Source organism: Amblyomma maculatum, chromosome 7, assembly GCF_055883805.1.
Source record: "Amblyomma maculatum isolate TAMU_Amacu chromosome 7, ASM5588380v1, whole genome shotgun sequence".
In the NCBI taxonomy this organism is placed as follows: Eukaryota; Metazoa; Arthropoda; class Arachnida; order Ixodida; family Ixodidae; genus Amblyomma; species Amblyomma maculatum.
In genome coordinates, this window is record NC_139350.1 from 104,958,096 (window position 1) to 104,964,125 (window position 6,030).

Here is a 6,030-nt window from a genome sequence, read left to right on the forward strand (position 1 = left end):
CGCGAACGTCGTGCCGAGCTTGTTTGGAGCGAACGCTGGTATACACATGCGATCGGTATGGTGGCTCGCGCTTGCTCGTAGCGTGAACCACACACATGGTTGCGGAAACTTGTTCGCAAGCGTTCGTTCGCGCAACGTTGTGGCCAAGAACTTGTGGAATAGAGACCTTGCAATTTCTCGCCGGCGTTTTTGTGCCAATTACGTTTATTTCGTTTGGATTATGAGGGTTAGCAATAAAGCAGCTTGGTCTGTATAAAAGGAAGGCTCCATTTGCATGCACCCACGCACGCGGCGGCTTGCTTAGCCTTCACCGATGTGTACAAAAACCGCCGCCGCTACGAATGTGATAATGAGGGCCTCGTACACAACTGTCGGAGTGCCTCAGCCGGAGTACCAATTATTGTTCGAACCCAATCAAGCCAGTCGCGTTTGCATATAGAGGTGAAGTGTAAAAGGTGCCGGTGTGCTGTGCCGTTAATTCCGCGGTTAGCTCTGGCCTGGCAGCGCGCTCGGCGCTGACAGCAAATGCCACGGCTCTACAGTGTCCTCGCGCATATATACCGACCCCAGGTGGCGAAATTAGCGGCGCCCATGCAATGCTGAGGGTTTAATTATTTTAATTCGTGAGTTTAACACACCATGTATGCAGAATCTGTCCGCGGAATGTGTCATCAGAGTATTTGTCCGCACCCTCATAATGTAACCGCCTGCACCCGAAATCTTAGCTCGTTCGAACCTAACCAAAATAGTGCAATTCAGGTTAATATCAGCAATTCAACGGTGACCTCCAAATTTGGGTGACCCACCCCAAAACCTGGCCACTTCGACCCCCAAATTTGTCCTCGCACAAATTTGATGAGCGCATGCTCATGACAAATTCACCGCCAGAAGAAAGAGATAATAAAACAAGTATCCATAGTGCAGTGAGGGTAAACAATCAGAAAGGATTATAGAAAACACAGTTACGAGGTACATGTTTTGTTTATGTCTTGTAGAGTGCTGGGTTGAAAATGGAATAATACAAAAGTAAAAAAGATCAATCTAGGCTGATCAGAAATACAGATGCACTTTTAGGAGGTGTAAGGTGGTCATAATTTATCACATTCGGTAAAGGGCACCGTATCATCTGACGACCATATTAATTCGTGTGTATGGTACCTTCCCCGGTTTTGCTTTCCTCACGTTATCAGCGATAAGACGTAATTTCACAGCAGCAATTTCCTTGAGTTGAGGGCCGTTTTTTTTCATCACTGTTTGATAGCATGATGCATGAACTTAATCATGTATATGGGCCCGAGGTCAGGTTCTCAAATACTGTCCTCCTGCGTGCGTCACACTCACCATGTAAATGTACGCGCATTGCTATTTTGTATATTGGTCATCTTGGCAGTGGTTATTGTGCTCCGAAGTAGAAATAGTGTAGTGGGAAAAAATGGTAAACGATAATTTTGTTTTGCGACAAGACGAATTCCAAGCGCGATAAAGTCATACGCTAAGCTCTCTTTTCCAGTTAGTCATCTGAGCTCCAAACTTCTAACACCATTTCGCTTGTGCATGCATGCAATTATGTACAGGAATATTTCTTCCCTGAATTCTCATTGAATCATGTATATTTACTTGGCCTTCTGAGACATAGAATCATCACCGCATTTCAAGTCATCTGGCAATAATATCGGAAGACAACAAACATTTCTAAATTCAGCTGTCGAAGCGGCTTCTCGAAAAGCACAGTTTCTTTTTCTATTACGCATAGCCAGCTCAAAATAAAAAATATGTAATAAGAACTCAGCCCAGAATATAAGAGACGCACGCGCCATCAGTGCACGGGATTAGAACCTTGCACCAATAACCAAGAGAAAACAAAGAAACCATAATCAAGCCTAATATATTCCTCTGCTTTGGTATAGTCCTCGCCAGTGTGTAATATTAAGCAAATTTAAGAAATACAACATTAATCTTTGCTCTAAATGTCAAGCAAGTAATACAAAATTTTCAAACTAGCAATCAAATCTATGCAGTACGCTGTGTAATGGTAACCATAATTTGCGTTCTGCAGTAACGACCCAGCCGAAAAACAACAGCTGATTCCAAATGGTGTTTAGTTGGACTAGTGGGCACTAATTGGCATTTGGTCCTAATTCCAAAGGGTGCCAACTGCTCTGAGGAAAACCACAACTGGAAATTGCCCAATGCAATCAACTGTTTCTTTTTGGACAGTGCCGGGTTTTATCTAGAACGCCACAATGTTTTTTTTTTGTTTGTTTTTTTGAGTAAGTTGTTGGTAAGTGGAACACGCGGAAGTTGGAAAAACGGCTGTTTCATTTAAAGGGTGTATGTTCCAGTTAATACGAGCTCGTTCCAGTTAAAAAACTGAGATTCGCCATAAATGTAGCGTTCCACGTAGCGCAAAATAATAGCTTGTTCCAGATAAATTATCTTGAAGAAGTGATTTATCTGGAACTCATGTGGAACTGGCGGCGTTTATGTGGAACAAGAATTAAGAGTGTAAGGGCGCACCTTTCACAGCTGGTCAGGAAGGAGATTATCTCCGCTGCTATGCCAGACCACCACACAGATTCACGAGCGAGGGCCTTGAAGCGACTGATGCCCTGAGCCCTTCATGCAGAAGCGTCCAGACTGCTGGCTTCATTGCTGCGGGGATCACGAGGCGAGCGCCTTTGAGGAGAAGACTATCAAAAACAGAAAGTTCATCCTTCACTGATTCATACTTTCACACTTGAAGAGGTATCTTTGAATTCTTTGGCAAGCCGTGCTGGCAGAAAGAGATGAGCTTGGTGCATTCTCCATCACAACTTTGGGCATTCCTGTTTTTCCGCATGTTCACAAGAAGCACATTTGGATCAGAAGCCATGACTTCTGTAGCAAAAAGTTCCACTGTGTCTACTGGATGCACTACGGTAGGCATGCGAGACAATGCATTCGCTGTAGCCAACAATTTTCCGGGCACGCATATGGTCTCAAACTGATAAGGCATTGCCTTAAGCCTGAGTGTTTGCACCCTCGGAGGAAGCACATCAAGTTCCATTTTGCCGAGCAATGACACGAGAGCAAGGTTATCCGTTTCTATGGTGAAGGCATTGCCTCTGATGAACTCGTCGAACTTCTCGATGGCCCACGCTGTAGCCAAGGCCTCTTTTTCTGTTTGACTGTACCTTTGTTCTGTGCTCGCCATTGACCTTGAGGCAAAGGCTACTGCATCCGCTTACCAGTCGGTTGCGCTTGTTGCAAGACTGCTCCGAGTCCAAAAGAGCTAGCGTCGGCAGAGACTGTTGTGGTCTGTGATGGGAGGTACTTGGCCAAGCATCATTCGGACCTCAGAAGTTCCTTGACTTTTTTTAATGCAGTTTGATGTTCATGTTGCCAAGTCCAACTACCATTCTTAATGAGAAAGGTGCGTATCGGAGCAGTGATTTCCGAAATATGAGGCAAGAACCTAGCAAGATGATTTACCATCCCGAGTAAACATCTGACACCTGCATATCTGTGGGAGGTCGCATTGCATACACTGCATCGATCTTTCCCGGGTCTGGCTTGATTGCGCTGAGCCGCCGACACCTAGGAAGGAGACTTCAGAGACCCCAAACCAAAACTTGTCTTTGTTCAAAGTGACACCTGCAGTTGCAAGACGAGTCAACACTTGCTCTAGTCTTTAATCGTGTTCCTTCTTGGTACTTTCAAAAACAAAAATATTGTCAATCCTGTCGACAACACCCTCCTGACCTTCAAGGATCCTGGCCATTTTTTTTAATGCTCTAGAGCGGAAGTGATGCCGAAGGGCAGTCAACAAAAACAATCGCGACCGAAAGGAGTGATGAAAGTTGTAAGTGCTTGCGGGTCTGCTGACAGCTTGACTTGGTGGAAGCCTGCAGTTGCATCCAGCTTCGAAAAAAACGGCTGCGTCACCGATGAGCCCAAGAACTGGTTCTACGGTAGGCAAAATATGTCTTTCCCTGAGACCCACTTTGTTTAGTCGAGTCGGGTCCACACACAAACGTCACTTTTCTTTTTTTTTACACTACCACCAGTCCGGCGCACCACGGAGTTGATTTATCAATACGGCGAATGACGGCGTGGCTTTCGAGTTTTTCAAGTTCTTGCCGAACGACTTCACGCAGCGAGATTGGTATTCGTCAAGGTGCACTTAGTGAGAACAGCACATCTTGTTTCAAGCGAATGGTGTACTGACATCTGAGCGTGCCGAGGACACAGAACAGTTCAGCATAAACCGTTGGCTCAAGAGTGTTGACAGCACACAAAAATTTAACAACTTCAAGCGCTTGGATCTCTGGTGACCCAGTAAAGGTACTGAAAGTGACTGAATGGCGTAAAGCCGCTGGCAGGAGGTCTTCCCTTGCCGAGATAGATGTGTCAAATACGAATTCCGTACACGCAGAAGTTCGCCACAGGGCCCTGTCAAAATAGCATCTACCTTGGCGAGCTCAGCCGGCCATTGGGGAAGTCACATGGAACTGCGGAAACCTCGGCACCTGAGTCTACTTTGAAGTGAGTTGTGTAGTTGTCGACTGTGAAATCCACATTCTTGGCTTTAGCTGGCTTCTCGAGAGTGTGCAATTGGATAGGACTGAGTTTGACCTGCCTCGACTTTTGGAGCGGCAAATCTAGGCAAAATGACCTCTCTTACCGCAGCAGTTGCAGACAGAGCTCTTTGGCGGGTAGTCTGAGCATCCATGAAATGCGCGGCCGCAGAAGAAATAGACCGGTAGATCACGATAGCGTTCCGACTTCACATCGCGTTCTGGCGTCGACCGGCCGTCGCGAAAACTTTTGAGTCGCAGCATCAATGTTGACCATGCATTGCGAGGTAGACTGTGCAAGTAAGCGTTCCTTGTCCGCATCCTCGGACTGGCGAGCTTACGCCCAAGCTTCCTTCAGAGTTCGCTTCGGGAAGCAGCAAAGCTTATCGGAGAGACGCGTGTCGCGCAATTCAATGACAAACCTGTCGCGGACCAAGCGTTCTTCCACTGCCGGTGACGGGTAGTTGCAACATTTGATTATCTAGAACAGCTCGGCGTAAAATGCGCCGACACTCTCACCAGGTTGTTAAACGCGCTTGTGAAAGCGAGACGACTAATAGAGCTCATTACAGAATGGCACGAAGTTCTCGGAGAAGTGTTTGATAACTGCGTCGTAGGCGGCTAACGCGGCAGTGTCGAATGAAAAAGTGTCTAGCAGCGAGCGAGCTTCCGGCCCATATACTACAGAAGCGTATGTACTTGCATTTCTTGCGGAGTGTTTCGTAGGCCGGAGAAAGCGGCATAGTCCTCGAAGCGAGACCAATTTGCAGGGTTCCAAATTTTCAGGCCAATTTGCAGGCGGTTGCAGAGAGAGTCCTGTAGCCGCTGAGCCTGCTGGGCGCTTTCGTTCGTGAGCGTCTATTTGCCATTGAGGCTCGAAGAGAGCTGCTTCAATACGAGTTTCTCATACTGCTGTCACTTCTGACAATATGTTGTGTGGGAGTTCCCGTGCTGTCGTGCCGGGAGGCCGACAGAGAGAGAGAGCCAGGCAACTACGCAGCTCCAGAACCAAACACAACCTGATTCATTCCAATCCTTTATGGCTGGGCTCCAGCTAAGAGGCCACCACTATTAGGTTCATATGTGGCGACCCCAACGGAAATAGGGATGACAAAAAGAAGTGTCCAGATCGGTTGGTGCAATGGTATTGCACGAGCAATGGAGCGGGAAGTGGCAAAAGGGGTTAGAAGAGGGTTCTATGTATCACTTGAAAGGTCGCGAGTGGTATCACAATTAGGTTATAAAGAAATTTTGCCCAAAGAAAAAGTAAACATTAAGGAAAGGGGGTGTGCCAACTGAAAACGAATGGCCAAGCCCCATTATATGGACACTAAAAAGGGTAAGCTTCGTTTACAAAAAATGAGGAGAAAGCAGACATAAACAACCACAGTCGTATAAAATGCTGGTAACTAGTTTATAAAGGACTAAGTTTCGGCTTGCTTGGAGAATGACAGTGTGATAGAACTGCAGAATG